The sequence below is a fragment of the Scyliorhinus canicula genome, chromosome 23 (assembly GCF_902713615.1).
Source record: "Scyliorhinus canicula chromosome 23, sScyCan1.1, whole genome shotgun sequence".
NCBI lineage: Eukaryota > Metazoa > Chordata > Chondrichthyes > Carcharhiniformes > Scyliorhinidae > Scyliorhinus > Scyliorhinus canicula.
The window spans coordinates 15,627,060-15,644,404 of NC_052168.1; positions in this window are offsets into that span (position 1 = coordinate 15,627,060).

Sequence of the window (17,345 nt, forward strand, 5' to 3'; positions counted from 1 at the left end):
CCCGTTGCTGCCTACAACAGCCCTCCACCTCATCCACTACTCCACCAATCTTGGTGTCATCAGCAAATTTACTGACCCATCCTTCAGCCCCCTCCTCCAAGTCATTGATAAAAATCACAAATAGCAGAGGACCCAGCACTGATCCTGTGATACACCGCTGGTAACTGGTCTCCAGTCTGAAAATTGTCCATCCACCACCACCCTCTGTCTTCTATGTGATACCCAGTTACTTAGCCAATTGGCCAAATTTCCCTCTATCCCACACCTCCTTATTTTCTTCATGAGCCGACCATGGGGAACCTTATCAAGCGCCTTACTAAAATCCATGGATACAGCATCAACTGCTCTACCTTCATCTACACACTTAGTTACCTCCTCAAAGAATTCAATCAAATTTGTGAGGCAAGACTTACCCTTCACGAATCAGTGTTGACTATCCCGGATTAAGCTGCATCTTTTCAAATGGTCATAAATCTTACCCTTCAGGGCCTTTTCCATTAACTTATCGACGTAAGACTAACTGGCCTATAATTACCAGGGTCATTCCTATTCCCTTTCTTGAACAGAGGAACAACATTTGCCACTCTCCAGTCCTCTGGCACTATCCCCGTGGACAGTGAGGACCCAAAGATCAAAGCCAAAGGCTCTGCAATCTCATTCCTTGCCTCCCAAAGAATCCTTGGCTATGTCCCATCTGGCCCAGGGGACTTGTCGACGCTCAGGTTTTTCAAAATTGCTAATACATCCTTCCTCAGAACATCTACCTCCTCCAGCCTACCCGCCTGTATCACAATCTCATCCTCAAAAACATGGCCCCTCTCCTTGGTGAACACTGAAGAAAAGTATTCATTCAACGCCTCTCCTATTTCTTCTGACTCCATGCACAAGTTCCCACTACTGTCCTTGACCAGCCTTAACCTCACCCTGGTCATTCTTTTATTTCTCACATAAGAGTAAAAAGCCTTGGGGTTTTCCTTGATCCATCCCGCCATGGACTTCTCATGGTCCCTCCTAGCTCTCCTAAGCCCTTTTTTTCAGCTCATATCTTGCTACCTTGTAACCCTCAAGCGACCCAACTGAACCTTGTTTTCTCATCCTTACATACTCTTCCTTTTTCCTCTTGACAAGACATTCAACCTCTTTTGTGAACCATGGTTCCCTCATACGGCCATTTCCTCCCTGCCTGACAGGGACATACCTATCAAGAACATGCAGTATTTGTTCCTTGAATAAGGGCAGCACGGTAGCATTGTGGATAGCACAATGGCTTCACAGCTCCAGGGTCTCAGGTTCGATTCCGGCTTGGGTCACTGTCTGTGCGGAGTCTGCACATCCTGCCTGTGTGTGCGTGGGTTTCCTCCGGGTGCTCTGGTTTCCTCCCACAGTCCAAAGATGTGCAGGTTAGGTGGATTGGCCATGATAAATTGCCCTTAGTGTCCAAAATTGCCCTTAGTGTTGGGTGGGGTTACTGGGTTATGGGGATAGGGTGGATGTGTTGAACTTGGGTAGGGTGCTCTTTCCAAGAGCCGGTGCTGACTCGATGGGCTGAATGGCCTCCTTCTGCACTGTAAATTCTATGATCTGAATTTTAAAAAGCTCCACTTTTCATTTGTACCTTTCCCTGACAGTTTCTGTTCCCATCTTATGCTCCCTAATTCTTGCCTAATTGCATCATAATTACCCCTCCCCCAATTATAAACCTTGCACTGCCGTATGGCCCTATCCCTCTCCATTGCAATAGTGAAAGACACCGAATTGTGGTCACTATCTCCAAAGGGCTCCCCCACAAACAAATCTAACACGTGGCCCGGTTCATTACCCAGTACCAAATCCAATCCCCCCCTCTTGTCGGCCTATCCACATATTGTGTCAGGAAACCCTCCTGCACACACTGTACAAAAACTGCCCCATCCAAACTGTTCGACCTATAGAGGTTCCAATCAATATTTGGAAAGTTAAAGTCACCCATGACAACTACCCTGAGACCTCCGCACCTATCCATAATCTGCTTTGCAATTTCTTCCTCCAAATCTCTATTACTATTTGGGGGCCAATAGAAAACTCCTAACAACGTGACTGCTCCTTTCCTATTTCTAACTTCGGCCGATATTACCTCAGTAGGCAGATCCCCTTCGAACTGCCTTTCTGCAGCCGTTAAACTATCCTTGATTAACAATGCTACTCCTCCACCTCTTTTACCACCTTCCCTACTCTTACTGAAACATCTATAGGGGCTGGTTTAGCTCACCAGGCTAAATCGCTGGCTTTTAAAGCAGACCAAGCAGGCCAGCAGCACAGTTCGATTCCCGTACCAGCCTCCACCGGACAGGCGCCGGAATGTGGCGACTAGGGGCTTTTCACAGTAACTTCATTGAAGTCTACTCGTGACAATAAGCGATTTTCATTTCATTTTTCATACCCCGGAACTTCCAACAACCATTCCTGTCCCTGTTCTAACCATGTCTCCGTAATGGCCACAACATCGTAGTCCCAAGTACCAAACCACGCTCCAAGTTCACCTACCTTATTCCGGATTCTCCTTGCATTGAAGTAGACACACTTCAACCCACCTTTCTGTCTGCCGGTACACTCCTGCGACCTTGATACCCTCCTCAGTACCTCACTCTTCTCAACACTGGCTTCTGGACTACAGCTCGTTTTCCCGTCCCCTCTATGTGAATAGTGTCTCTGTGTGAATAGTGTCTCTGTGTGAATAGTGTCTCTGTGTGAATAGTGTCTCTGTGTGAATAGTATCTCTGTGTGAATAGTGTCTGTGTGTGAATAGTGTCACTGTGTGAATAGTGTCTCAGTGTGAATAGTGTCTGTGTGAACAGTGTCTATGTGTGAATAGTGTCTCAGTGTAAATAGTGTCTCTGTGTGAATAGTGTCTATGTGTGAATAGTGTCTATGTGTGAATAGTGTCTGTGTGAATAGTGTCTTTGTGTGAATAGTGTCTCTGTGTGAATAGTGTCTATGTGTGAATAGTGTCTCTGTGTGAATAGTGTCTCAGTGTGAATAGTGTCTCTGTGTGAATAGTGTCTCTGTGTGAATAGTGTCTATGTATGAATAGTGTCTATGTGTGAATAGTGTCTGTGTGAATAGTGTCTCTGTGTGAATAGTGTCTCTGTGTGAATAGTGTCTCTGTGTGAATAGTGTCTGTGTGAATAGTGTCTGTGTGAATAGTGTATGTGTGAATAGTGTCTCTATGTGAATAGTGTCTGTGTGTGAATAGTGTCTATGTGTGAATAGTGTCTCTGTGTGAATAGTGTCTATGTATGAATAGTGTCTATGTGTGAATAGTGTCTGTGTGAATAGTGTCTCTGTGTGAATAGTGTCTCTGTGTGAATAGTGTCTCTGTGTGAATAGTGTCTGTGTGAATAGTGTCTCAGTGTGAATAGTGTCTCTGTGTGAATAGTGTCTCTGTGTGAATAGTGTTTATGTGTGAATAGTGTCTATGTGTGAATAGTGTCTCTGTGTGAATAGTGTCTCTGTGTGAATAGTGTCTCTGTGTGAATAGTGTCTCTATGTGAATAGTGTCTGTGTGAATAGTGTCTGTGTGTGAATAGTGTCTCTGTGTGAATAGTCTCTGTGTGAATAGTGTCTCTGTGTGAATAGTGTCTCTGTGTGAATAGTGTCTCTGTGTGAATAGTGTCTGTGTGAATAGTGTCTGTGTGAATAGTGTCTATGTGTGAATAGTGTCTCTGTGTGAATAGTGTCTATGTATGAATAGTGTCTATGTGTGAATAGTGTCTGTGTGAATAGTGTCTCTGTGTGAATAGTGTCTCTGTGTGAATAGTGTCTCTGTGTGAATAGTGTCTCTGTGAATAGTGTCTGTTTGAATAGTGTCTGTGTGAATAGTGTCTGTGTGTGAATAGTGTCTGTGTGAATAGTGTCTGTGTGAATAGTGTCTCTGTGTGAATAGTGTCTGTGTGAATAGTGTCTCTGTGTGAATAGTGTCTGTGTGAATAGTGTCTGTGTGAATAGTGTCTCTGTGTGAATAGTGTCTGTGTGTGAATAGTGTCTCTGTGTGAATAGTGTCTGTGTGAATAGTGTCTCTGTGTGAATAGTGTCTCTGTGTGAATAGTGTCTCTGTGTGAATAGTGTCTATGTGAATAGTGTCTCTGTGTGAATAGTCTCTATGTGTGAATAGTGTCTGTGTGAATAGTGTCTCTGTGTGAATAGTGTCTCTATGTGAATAGTGTCTCTATGTGAATAGTGTCTGTGTGAATAGTGTCTCTGTGTGAATAGTGTCTCTGTGTGAATAGTGTCTCTGTGTGAATAGTGTCTCTATGTGAATAGTGTCTGTGTGAATAGTGTCTCTGTGTGAATAGTGTCTCTGTGTGAATAGTGTCTGTGTGAATAGTGTCTATGTGAATAGTGTCTATGTGAATAGTGTCTCTGTGAATAGTGTCTCTATGTGTGAATAGTGTCTGTGTGTGAATAGTGTCTCTATGTGAATAGTGTCTCTATGTGTGAATAGTGTCTCTATGTGTGAATAGTGTCTCTATGTGAATAGTGTCTGTGTGTGAATAGTGTCTCTGTGTGAATAGTGTCTGTGTGAATAGTGTCTGTGTGAATAGTGTCTCTATGTGAATAATGTCTGTGTGAATCGTGTCTGTGTGAATAGTGTCTCTATGTGAATAGTGTCTGTGTGAATAGTGTCTGTGTGAATAGTGTCTATGTGAATAGTGTCTGTGAATAGTGTCTGTGTGAATAGTGTCTCTATGTGAATAGTGTCTATGTGTATAGTGTCTGTGTGAATAGTGTCTGTGTGAATAGTGTCTCTGTGTGAATAGTGTCTCTATGTGAATAGTGTCTATGTGAATAGTGTCTATGTGTGAATAGTGTCTCTGTGTGAATAGTGTCTCTATGTGAATAGTGTCTCTATGTGAATAGTGTCTCAGTGTGAATAGTGTCTATGTGTGAATAGTGTCTATGTGAATAGTGTCAGTGTGAATAGTGTCTATGTTAATAGTGTCAGTGTGAATAGTGTCTGTGTGAATAGTGTCTCTGTGTGAATAGTGTCTATGTGAATAGTGTCAGTGTGAATAGTGTCTATGTGAATAGTGTCTGTGTGAATAGTGTCTCTATGTGAATAGTGTCTCTGTGTGAATAGTGTCTCAGTGTGAATAGTGTCTATGTGAATAGTGTCTGTGTGAATAGTGTCTCTGTGTGAATAGTGTCTATGTGAATAGTGTCTCTATGTGAATAGTGTCTCTGTGTGAATAGTGTCTCAGTGTGAATAGTGTCTATGTGAATAGTGTCTGTGTGAATAGTGTCTATGTGAATAGTGTCTCTGTGAATAGTCTCTATGTGAATAGTGTCTATGTGAATAGTGTCTCTGTGTGAATAGTGTCTCTATGTGAATAGTGTCTCTGTGTGAATAGTGTCTCTGTGTGAATAGTGTCTCAGTGTGAATAGTGTCTCTATGTGAATAGTGTCACTGTGTGAATAGTGTCTCTGTGTGAATAGTGTCTGTGTGTGAATAGTGTCTATGTGAATAGTGTCTGTGTGAATAGTGTCTATGTGAATAGTGTCTCTGTGTGAATAGTGCCTGTGTGAATAGTGTCTCTGTGTGAATAGTGTCTGTGTGTGAATAGTGTCTGTGTGAATAGTGTCTATGTGTGAATAGTGTCTCAGTGTGAATAGTGTCTGTGTGAATAGTGTCTATGTGAATAGTGTCTCTGTGAATAGTGTCTATGTGAATAGTGTCTCTGTGTGAATAGTGCCTGTGTGAATAGTGTCTCTGTGTGAATAGTGCCTGTGTGAATAGTGTCTATGTGAATAGTGTCTGTGTGAATAGTGTCTCTGTGAATAGTGTCTATGTGAATAGTGTCTCTCTGTGAATAGTGTCTGTGTGAATAGTGTCTGTGTGAATAGTGCCTGTGTGAATAGTGCCTGTGTGAATAGTGCCTGTGTGAATAGTGTCTATGTGAATAGTGTCTGTGTGAATAGTGTCTCTGTGAATAGTGTCTATGTGAATAGTGTCTCTCTGTGAATAGTGTCTGTGTGAATAGTGTCTGTGTGAATAGTGTCTGTGTGAATAGTGCCTGTGTGAATAGTGTCTCTGTGTGAATAGTGTCTGTGTGAATAGTGTCTATGTGAATAGTGTCTGTGTGAATAGTGTCTCTGTGAATAGTGTCTATGTGAATAGTGTCTCTCTGTGAATAGTGTCTATGTGAATAGTGTCTCTGTGTGAATAGTGCCTGTGTGAATAGTGTCTCTGTGTGAATAGTGTCTGTGTGTGAATAGTGTCTGTGTGAATAGTGTCTATGTGTGAATAGTGTCTCAGTGTGAATAGTGTCTATGTGAATAGTGTCTGTGTGAATAGTGTCTCTGTGAATAGTGTCTATGTGAATAGTGTCTCTGTGTGAATAGTGTCTGTGTGAATAGTGTCTCTGTGTGAATAGTGTCTCTGTGTGAATAGTGTCTGTGTGTGAATAGTGTCTGTGTGTGAATAGTGTCTGTGTGAATAGTGTCTATGTGTGAATAGTGTCTCAGTGTGAATAGTGTCTGTGTGAATAGTGTCTCTATGTGAATAGTGTCTATGTGAATAGTGTCTATGTGAATAGTGTCTCTGTGTGAATAGTGTCTATGTGTGAATAGTGTCTCTATGTGAATAGTGTCTCTGTGTGAATAGTGTCTATGTGTGAATAGTGTCTCTGTGTGAATAGTGTCACTGTGTGAATAGTGTCTCTGTGTGAATAGTGTCTATGTGTGAATAGTGTCTCTATGTGAATAGTGTCTCTGTGTGAATAGTGTCTATGTGTGAATAGTGTCACTGTGTGAATAGTGTCTCTGTGTGAATAGTGTCTATGTGAATAGTGTCTCTGTGTGAATAGTGTCTATGTGAATAGTGTCTGTGTGAATAGTGTCTATGTGTGAATAGTGTCTCAGTGTGAATAGTGTCTGTGTGAATAGTGTCTGTGTGAATAGTGTCTATGTGTGAATAGTGTCTCAGTGTGAATAGTGTCTCTGTGTGAATAGTGTCTCTGTGTGAATAGTGTTTATGTGTGAATAGTGTCTATGTGAATAGTGTCTGTGTGAATAGTGTCTCTGTGTGAATAGTGTCTCTGTGTGAATAGTGTCTCTATGTGAATAGTGTCTGTGTGAATAGTGTCTGTGTGTGAATAGTGTCTCTGTGTGAATAGTCTCTGTGTGAATAGTGTCTCTGTGTAAATAGTGTCTCTGTGTGAATAGTGTCTCTGTGTGAATAGTGTCTATGTGAATAGTGTCTGTGTGAATAGTGTCTCTGTGTGAATAGTGTCTGTGTGAATAGTGTCTCTGTGTGAATAGTGTCTCTGTGTGAATAGTGTCTCTGTGTGAATAGTGTCTGTGTGTGAATAGTGTCTCTGTGTGAATAGTGTCTCTGTGTGAATAGTGTCTCTGTGTGAATAGTGTCTCTGTGTGAATAGTGTCTGTGTGAATAGTGTCTATGTGAATAGTGTCTCTGTGTGAATAGTGTCTGTGTGTGAATAGTGTCTGTGTGAATAGTGTCTGTGTGAATAGTGTCTCTGTGTGAATAGTGTCTGTGTGAATAGTGTCTCTGTGTGAATAGTGTCTGTGTGAATAGTGTCTGTGTGAATAGTGTCTCTGTGTGAATAGTGTCTGTGTGTGAATAGTGTCTCTGTGTGAATAGTGTCTGTGTGAATAGTGTCTCTGTGTGAATAGTGTCTCTGTGTGAATAGTGTCTCTGTGTGAATAGTGTCTATGTGAATAGTGTCTCTGTGTGAATAGTCTCTATGTGTGAATAGTGTCTGTGTGAATAGTGTCTCTGTGTGAATAGTGTCTCTATGTGAATAGTGTCTCTATGTGAATAGTGTCTGTGTGAATAGTGTCTCTGTGTGAATAGTGTCTCTGTGTGAATAGTGTCTCTGTGTGAATAGTGTCTCTATGTGAATAGTGTCTGTGTGAATAGTGTCTCTGTGTGAATAGTGTCTCTGTGTGAATAGTGTCTGTGTGAATAGTGTCTATGTGAATAGTGTCTATGTGAATAGTGTCTCTGTGAATAGTGTCTCTATGTGTGAATAGTGTCTGTGTGTGAATAGTGTCTCTATGTGAATAGTGTCTCTATGTGTGAATAGTGTCTCTATGTGTGAATAGTGTCTCTATGTGAATAGTGTCTGTGTGTGAATAGTGTCTCTGTGTGAATAGTGTCTATGTGAATAGTGTCTGTGTGTGAATAGTGTCTCTGTGTGAATAGTGTCTGTGTGAATAGTGTCTATGTGTGAATAGTGTCTCTATGTGAATAGTGTCTCTATGTGTGAATAGTGTCTGTGTGAATAGTGTCTCTGTGTGAATAGTGTCTCTATGTGAATAGTGTCTCTATGTGAATAGTGTCTCTATGTGAATAATGTCTCTATGTGAATAGTGTCTCTATGTGTGAATAGTGTCTGTGTGAATAGTGTCTCTGTGTGAATAGTGTCTCTATGTGAATAGTGTCTCTATGTGAATAGTGTCTCTGTGTGAATAGTCTCTATGTGAATAGTGTCTCTGTGAATAGTGTCTGTGTGAATAGTGTCTGTGTGAATAGTGTCTATGTGAATAGTGTCTGTGTGAATAGTGTCTCTGTGTGAATAGTGTCTCTGTGTGAATAGTGTCTCTGTGTGAATAGTGTCTCTATGTGAATAGTGTCTGTGTGAATAGTGTCTCTGTGTGAATAGTGTCTATGTGAATAGTGTCTCTATGTGAATAGTGTCTGTGTGAATAGTGTCTGTGTGAATAGTGTCTGTGTGAATAGTGTCTGTGTGAATAGTGTCTATGTGAATAGTGTCTATGTGAATAGTGTCTCTGTGTGAATAGTGTCTCTGTGTGAATAGTGTCTCTGTGTGAATAGTGTCTCTGTGTGAATAGTGTCTCTATGTGAATAGTGTCTGTGTGAATAGTGTCTGTGTGAATAGTGTCTGTGTGAATAGTGTCTGTGTGAATAGTGTCTGTGTGAATAGTGTCTATGTGAATAGTCTCTGTGTGAATAGTGTCTCTGTGTGAATAGTGTCTCTGTGTGAATAGTGTCTATGTGAATAGTGTCTGTGTGAATAGTGTCTCTATGTGAATAGTGTCTCTGTGTGAATAGTGTCTATGTGAATAGTGTCTCTGTGTGAATAGTGTCTCTGTGTGAATAGTGTCTGTGTGAATAGTGTCTATGTGAATAGTGTCTCTATGTGAATAGTGTCTATGTGAATAGTGTCTCTGTGTGAATAGTGTCTGTGTGAATAGTGTCTCTGTGTGAATAGTGTCTGTGTGAATAGTGTCTCTGTGTGAATAGTGTCTCTGTGTGAATAGTGTCTCTGTGTGAATAGTGTCTGTGTGAATAGTGTCTCTGTGTGAATAGTGTCTCTGTGTGAATAGTGTCTGTGTGAATAGTGTCTCTGTGTGAATAGTGTCTCTGTGTGAATAGTGTCTGTGTGAATAGTGTCTCTGTGTGAATAGTGTCTCTGTGTGAATAGTGTCTGTGTGAATAGTGTCTCTGTGTGAATAGTGTCTCTGTGTGAATAGTGTCTGTGTGAATAGTGTCTCTGTGTGAATAGTGTCTCTGTGTGAATAGTGTCTGTGTGAATAGTGTCTCTGTGTGAATAGTGTCTGTGTGAATAGTGTCTATGTGAATAGTGTCTATGTGTGAATAGTGTCTGTGTGAATAGTGTCTATGTGAATAGTGTCTCTATGTGAATAGTGTCTGTGTGAATAGTGTCTCTGTGTGAATAGTGTCTCTGTGTGAATAGTGTCTGTGTGAATAGTGTCTCTGTGTGAATAGTGTCTGTGTGAATAGTGTCTATGTGAATAGTGTCTATGTGTGAATAGTGTCTATGTGAATAGTGTCTATGTGAATAGTGTCTCTATGTGAATAGTGTCTGTGTGAATAGTGTCTCTGTGTGAATAGTGTCTCTGTGTGAATAGTGTCTGTGTGAATAGTGTCTGTGTGAATAGTGTCTCTGTGTGAATAGTGTCTCTGTGTGAATAGTGTCTCTGTGTGAATAGTGTCTCTGTGTGAATAGTGTCTCTGTGTGAATAGTGTCTCTATGTGAATAGTGTCTGTGTGTGAATAGTGTCTCTGTGTGAATAGTCTCTATGTGAATAGTGTCTGTGTGTGAATAGTGTCTCTGTGTGAATAGTGTCTCTGTGAATAGTGTCTCTGTGTGAATAGTGTCTGTGTGAATAGTGTCTATGTGAATAGTGTCTGTGTGTGAATAGTGTCTCTGTGTGAATAGTCTCTATGTGAATAGTGTCTGTGTGAATAGTGTCTGTGTGAATAGTGTCTGTGTGTGAATAGTGTCTATGTGAATAGTGTCTGTGTGTGAATAGTGTCTATGTGAATAGTGTCTGTGTGTGAATAGTCTCTATGTGAATAGTGTCTGTGTGTGAATAGTGTCTCTGTGTGAATAGTGTCTCTATGTGAATAGTGTCTGTGTGAATAGTGTCTGTGTGAATAGTGTCTATGTGAATAGTGTCTGTGAATAGTGTCTGTGTGAATAGTGTCTCTATGTGAATAGTGTCTATGTGAATAGTGTCTGTGTGAATAGTGTCTGTGTGAATAGTGTCTCTGTGTGAATAGTGTCTCTATGTGAATAGTGTCTCTATGTGAATAGTGTCTGTGTGAATAGTGTCTCTGTTTTAATAGTGTCTATGTGAATAGTGTCTCTGTGTGAATAGTGTCTCTGTGTGAATAGTGTCAGTGTGAATAGTGTCTATGTGAATAGTGTCAGTGTGAATAGTGTCTATGTGAATAGTGTCTCTATGTGAATAGTGTCTCAGTGTGAATAGTGTCTATGTGTGAATAGTGTCTATGTGAATAGTGTCAGTGTGAATAGTGTCTATGTGAATAGTGTCAGTGTGAATAGTGTCTGTGTGAATAGTGTCTCTGTGTGAATAGTGTCTATGTGAATAGTGTCAGTGTGAATAGTGTCTATGTGAATAGTGTCTGTGTGAATAGTGTCTCTATGTGAATAGTGTCTCTGTGTGAATAGTGTCTCAGTGTGAATAGTGTCTATGTGAATAGTGTCTGTGTGAATAGTGTCTCTGTGTGAATAGTGTCTATGTGAATAGTGTCTCTATGTGAATAGTGTCTCTGTGTGAATAGTGTCTCAGTGTGAATAGTGTCTCTGTGTGAATAGTGTCTCTGTGTGAATAGTGTCTGTATGTGAATAGTGTCTATGTGAATAGTGTCTATGTGAATAGTGTCTATGTGAATAGTGTCTGTGTGAATAGTGTCTCTGTGAATAGTCTCTATGTGAATAGTGTCTATGTGTGAATAGTGTCTCTATGTGAATAGTGTCTGTGTGAATAGTGTCTCTGTGTGAATAGTGTCTCTGTGTGAATAGTGTCTCTGTGTGAATAGTGTCTGTATGTGAATAGTCTCTATGTGTGAATAGTGTCTCTATGTGAATAGTGTCTCTATGTGAATAGTGTCTGTGTGTGAATAGTGTCTATGTGAATAGTGTCTCTATGTGAATAGTGTCTGTGTGAATAGTGTCTCTGTGTGAATAGTGTCTCTGTGTGAATAGTGTCTGTGTGAATAGTGTCTATGTGAATAGTGTCTCTATGTGAATAGTGTCTATGTGAATAGTGTCTATGTGTGAATAGTGTCTCTATGTGAATAGTGTCTGTGTGAATAGTGTCTCTGTGTGAATAGTGTCTCTGTGTGAATAGTGTCTGTGTGAATAGTGTCTCTGTGTGAATAGTGTCTGTGTGAATAGTGTCTCAGTGTGAATAGTGTCTCTATGTGAATAGTGTCTCTATGTGAATAGTGTCTGTGTGTGAATAGTGTCTCTGTGTGAATAGTCTCTGTGAATAGTGTCTGTGTGTGAATAGTGTCTCTGTGAATAGTGTCTCTATGTGAATAGTGTCTGTGTGTGAATAGTGTCTCTGTGTGAATAGTGTCTGTGTGAATAGTGTCTCTGTGTGAATAGTGTCTCTATGTGAATAGTGTCTCTGTGTGAATAGTGTCTCTATGTGAATAGTGTCTCTGTGTGAATAGTGTCTCTATGTGAATAGTGTCTCAGTGTGAATAGTGTCTCTGTGTGAATAGTGTCTCTGTGTGAATAGTGTCTCTGTGTGAATAGTCTCTATGTGAATAGTGTCTGTGTGAATAGTGTCTGTGTGAATAGTGTCTCTATGTGAATAGTGTCTGTGTGAATAGTGTCTGTGTGAATAGTGTCTATGTGAATAGTGTCTGTGAATAGTGTCTGTGTGAATAGTGTCTCTATGTGAATAGTGTCTATGTGAATAGTGTCTGTGTGAATAGTGTCTGTGTGAATAGTGTCTCTGTGTGAATAGTGTCTCTCTGTGAATAGTGTCTATGTGAATAGTGTCTCTGTGTGAATAGTGTCTCTATGTGAATAGTGTCTCTATGTGAATAGTGTCTGTGTGAATAGTGTCTCTGTTTTAATAGTGTCTATGTGAATAGTGTCTCTGTGTGAATAGTGTCTCTGTGTGAATAGTGTCTCTATGTGAATAGTGTCTCTATGTGAATAGTGTCTCAGTGTGAATAGTGTCTATGTGTGAATAGTGTCTATGTGAATAGTGTCAGTGTGAATAGTGTCTATGTGAATAGTGTCAGTGTGAATAGTGTCTGTGTGAATAGTGTCTCTGTGTGAATAGAGTCTATGTGAATAGTGTCAGTGTGAATAGTGTCTATGTGAATAGTGTCTCTGTGTGAATAGTGTCTGTGTGTGAATAGTGTCTCTATGTGAATAGTGTCTCTGTGTGAATAGTGTCTCAGTGTGAATAGTGTCTATGTGAATAGTGTCTGTGTGAATAGTGTCTCTATGTGAATAGTGTCTATGTGAATAGTGTCTGTGTGAATAGTGTCTGTGTGAATAGTGTCTCTGTGTGAATAGTGTCTCTATGTGAATAGTGTCTCTATGTGAATAGTGTCTGTGTGAATAGTGTCTCTGTTTTAATAGTGTCTATGTGAATAGTGTCTCTGTGTGAATAGTGTCTCTGTGTGAATAGTGTCAGTGTGAATAGTGTCTATGTGAATAGTGTCAGTGTGAATAGTGTCTATGTGAATAGTGTCTCTATGTGAATAGTGTCTCAGTGTGAATAGTGTCTATGTGTGAATAGTGTCTATGTGAATAGTGTCAGTGTGAATAGTGTCTATGTGAATAGTGTCAGTGTGAATAGTGTCTGTGTGAATAGTGTCTCTGTGTGAATAGTGTCTATGTGAATAGTGTCAGTGTGAATAGTGTCTATGTGAATAGTGTCTGTGTGAATAGTGTCTCTATGTGAATAGTGTCTCTGTGTGAATAGTGTCTCAGTGTGAATAGTGTCTATGTGAATAGTGTCTGTGTGAATAGTGTCTCTGTGTGAATAGTGTCTATGTGAATAGTGTCTCTATGTGAATAGTGTCTCTGTGTGAATAGTGTCTCAGTGTGAATAGTGTCTCTGTGTGAATAGTGTCTCTGTGTGAATAGTGTCTGTATGTGAATAGTGTCTATGTGAATAGTGTCTATGTGAATAGTGTCTATGTGAATAGTGTCTGTGTGAATAGTGTCTATGTGAATAGTGTCTCTGTGAATAGTCTCTATGTGAATAGTGTCTATGTGTGAATAGTGTCTCTATGTGAATAGTGTCTGTGTGAATAGTGTCTCTGTGTGAATAGTGTCTCTGTGTGAATAGTGTCTCTGTGTGAATAGTGTCTGTATGTGAATACTCTCTATGTGTGAATAGTGTCTCTATGTGAATAGTGTCTCTATGTGAATAGTGTCTGTGTGTGAATAGTGTCTATGTGAATAGTGTCTCTATGTGAATAGTGTCTGTGTGAATAGTGTCTCTGTGTGAATAGTGTCTCTGTGTGAATAGTGTCTGTGTGAATAGTGTCTATGTGAATAGTGTCTCTATGTGAATAGTGTCTATGTGAATAGTGTCTATGTGTGAATAGTGTCTCTATGTGAATAGTGTCTGTGTGAATAGTGTCTCTGTGTGAATAGTGTCTCTGTGTGAATAGTGTCTGTGTGAATAGTGTCTCTGTGTGAATAGTGTCTGTGTGAATAGTGTCTCAGTGTGAATAGTGTCTCTATGTGAATAGTGTCTCTATGTGAATAGTGTCTGTGTGTGAATAGTGTCTCTGTGTGAATAGTCTCTGTGAATAGTGTCTGTGTGTGAATAGTGTCTCTGTGTGAATAGTGTCTCTATGTGAATAGTGTCTGTGTGTGAATAGTGTCTCTGTGTGAATAGTGTCTGTGTGAATAGTGTCTCTGTGTGAATAGTGTCTCTATGTGAATAGTGTCTCTATGTGAATAGTGTCTCAGTGTGAATAGTGTCTCTGTGTGAATAGTGTCTCTGTGTGAATAGTGTCTCTGTGTGAATAGTCTCTATGTGAATAGTGTCTGTGTGAATAGTGTCTGTGTGAATAGTGTCTCTATGTGAATAGTGTCTGTGTGAATAGTGTCTGTGTGAATAGTGTCTATGTGAATAGTGTCTGTGAATAGTGTCTGTGTGAATAGTGTCTCTATGTGAATAGTGTCTATGTGAATAGTGTCTGTGTGAATAGTGTCTGTGTGAATAGTGTCTCTGTGTGAATAGTGTCTCTATGTGAATAGTGTCTATGTGAATAGTGTCTCTGTGTGAATAGTGTCTCTATGTGAATAGTGTCTCTATGTGAATAGTGTCTGTGTGAATAGTGTCTCTGTTTTAATAGTGTCTATGTGAATAGTGTCTCTGTGTGAATAGTGTCTCTGTGTGAATAGTGTCTCTATGTGAATAGTGTCTCTATGTGAATAGTGTCTCAGTGTGAATAGTGTCTATGTGTGAATAGTGTCTATGTGAATAGTGTCAGTGTGAATAGTGTCTATGTGAATAGTGTCAGTGTGAATAGTGTCTGTGTGAATAGTGTCTCTGTGTGAATAGTGTCTATGTGAATAGTGTCAGTGTGAATAGTGTCTATGTGAATAGTGTCTGTGTGAATAGTGTCTGTGTGAATAGTGTCTCTATGTGAATAGTGTCTCTGTGTGAATAGTGTCTCTATGTGAATAGTGTCTCTATGTGAATAGTGTCTCTGTGTGAATAGTGTCTCTATGTGAATAGTGTCTCTATGTGAATAGTGTCTGTGTGAATAGTGTCTCTGTTTTAATAGTGTCTATGTGAATAGTGTCTCTGTGTGAATAGTGTCTCTGTGTGAATAGTGTCTCTATGTGAATAGTGTCTCTGTGTGAATAGTGTCTATGTGTGAATAGTGTCTATGTGAATAGTGTCAGTGTGAATAGTGTCTATGTGAATAGTGTCAGTGTGAATAGTGTCTGTGTGAATAGTGTCTCTGTGTGAATAGAGTCTATGTGAATAGTGTCAGTGTGAATAGTGTCTATGTGAATAGTGTCTCTGTGTGAATAGTGTCTGTGTGTGAATAGTGTCTCTATGTGAATAGTGTCTCTGTGTGAATAGTGTCTCAGTGTGAATAGTGTCTATGTGAATAGTGTCTGTGTGAATAGTGTCTCTGTGTGAATAGTGTCTATGTGAATAGTGTCTCTATGTGAATAGTGTCTCTGTGTGAATAGTGTCTCAGTGTGAATAGTGTCTATGTGAATAGTGTCTGTGTGAATAGTGTCTATGTGAATAGTGTCTATGTGAATAGTGTCTCTATGTGAATAGTGTCTATGTGAATAGTGTCTCTGTGTGAATAGTGTCTCTGTGTGAATAGTGTCTGTGTGAATAGTGTCTCTGTGTGAATAGTGTCTCTGTGTGAATAGTGTCTCTGTGTGAATAGTGTCTCTGTGTGAATAGTGTCTCAGTGTGAATAGTGTCTCTATGTGAATAGTGTCTCTGTGTGAATAGTGTCTGTGTGTGAATAGTGTCTCTGTGTGAATAGTGTCTCTGTGTGAATAGTGTCTCTGTGTGAATAGTGTCTCTGTGTGAATAGTGTCTGTGTGAATAGTGTCTCTGTGTGAATAGTCTCTATGTGAATAGTGTCTGTGTGTGAATAGTGTCTCTGTGTGAATAGTGTCTCTGTGTGAATAGTGTCTGTGTGTGAATAGTGTCTCTGTGTGAATAGTGTCTCTGTGTGAATAGTGTCTCTGTGTGAATAGTGTCTCTGTGTGAATAGTGTCTCTGTGTGAATAGTGTCTGTGTGAATAGTGTCTCTGTGTGAATAGTGTCTCTGTGTGAATAGTGTCTCTGTGTGAATAGTGTCTCTATGTGAATAGTGTCTCTGTGTGAATAGTGTCTCTGTGTGAATAGTGTCTATGTGAATAGTGTCTCTGTGAATAGTGTCTATGTGAATAGTGTCTGTGTGAATAGTGTCTCTGTGTGAATAGTGTCTCTGTGTGAATAGTGTCTCTGTGTGAATAGTGTCTGTGTGAATAGTGTCTCTGTGTGAATAGTGTCTCTGTGTGAATAGTGTCTCTGTGTGAATAGTGTCTGTGTGAATAGTCTCTATGTGAATAGTGTCTGTGTGAATAGTGTCTGTGTGAATAGTGTCTATGTGAATAGTGTCTCTGTGTGAATAGTGTCTCTGTGTGAATAGTGTCTCTGTGTGAATAGTGTCTCTGTGTGAATAGTGTCTATGTGAATAGTGTCTGTGTGAATAGTGTCTGTGTGAATAGTGTCTGTGTGAATAGTGTCTGTGTGAATAGTGTCTGTGTGAATAGTGTCTATGTGAATAGTGTCTCTGTGTGAATAGTGTCTCTGTGTGAATAGTGTCTCTGTGTGAATAGTGTCTATGTGAATAGTGTCTATGTGAATAGTGTCTGTGTGTGAATAGTGTCTGTGTGAATAGTGTCTCTATGTGAATAGTGTCTCTGTGTGAATAGTGTCTCTGTGTGAATAGTGTCTGTGTGAATAGTGTCTCTATGTGAATAGTGTCTCTGTGTGAATAGTGTCTCTGTGTGAATAGTGTCTCTGTGTGAATAGTGTCTGTGTGAATAGTGTCTCTGTGTGAATAGTGTCTCTATGTGAATAGTGTCTGTGTGAATAGTGTCTATGTGAATAGTGTCTATGTGAATAGTGTCTGTGTGAATAGTCTCTATGTGAATAGTGTCTGTGTGTGAATAGTGTCTCTGTGTGAATAGTGTCTATGTGAATAGTGTCTGTGTGAATAGTGTCTGTGTGAATAGTGTCTGTGTGAATAGTGTCTGTGTGAATAGTGTCTGTGTGAATAGTGTCTCTGTGTGAATAGTGTCTCTGTGTGAATAGTGTCTCTATGTGAATAGTGTCTATGTGAATAGTGTCTATGTGAATAGTGTCTGTGTGAATAGTGTCTGTGTGAATAGTGTCTCTGTGTGAATAGTGTCTCTATGTGAATAGTGTCTCTATGTGAATAGTGTCTGTGTGAATAGTGTCTCTGTGTGAATAGTGTCTCTGTGTGAATAGTGTCTCTGTGTGATAGTGTCTCTGTGTGAATAGTGTCTCTATGGAAT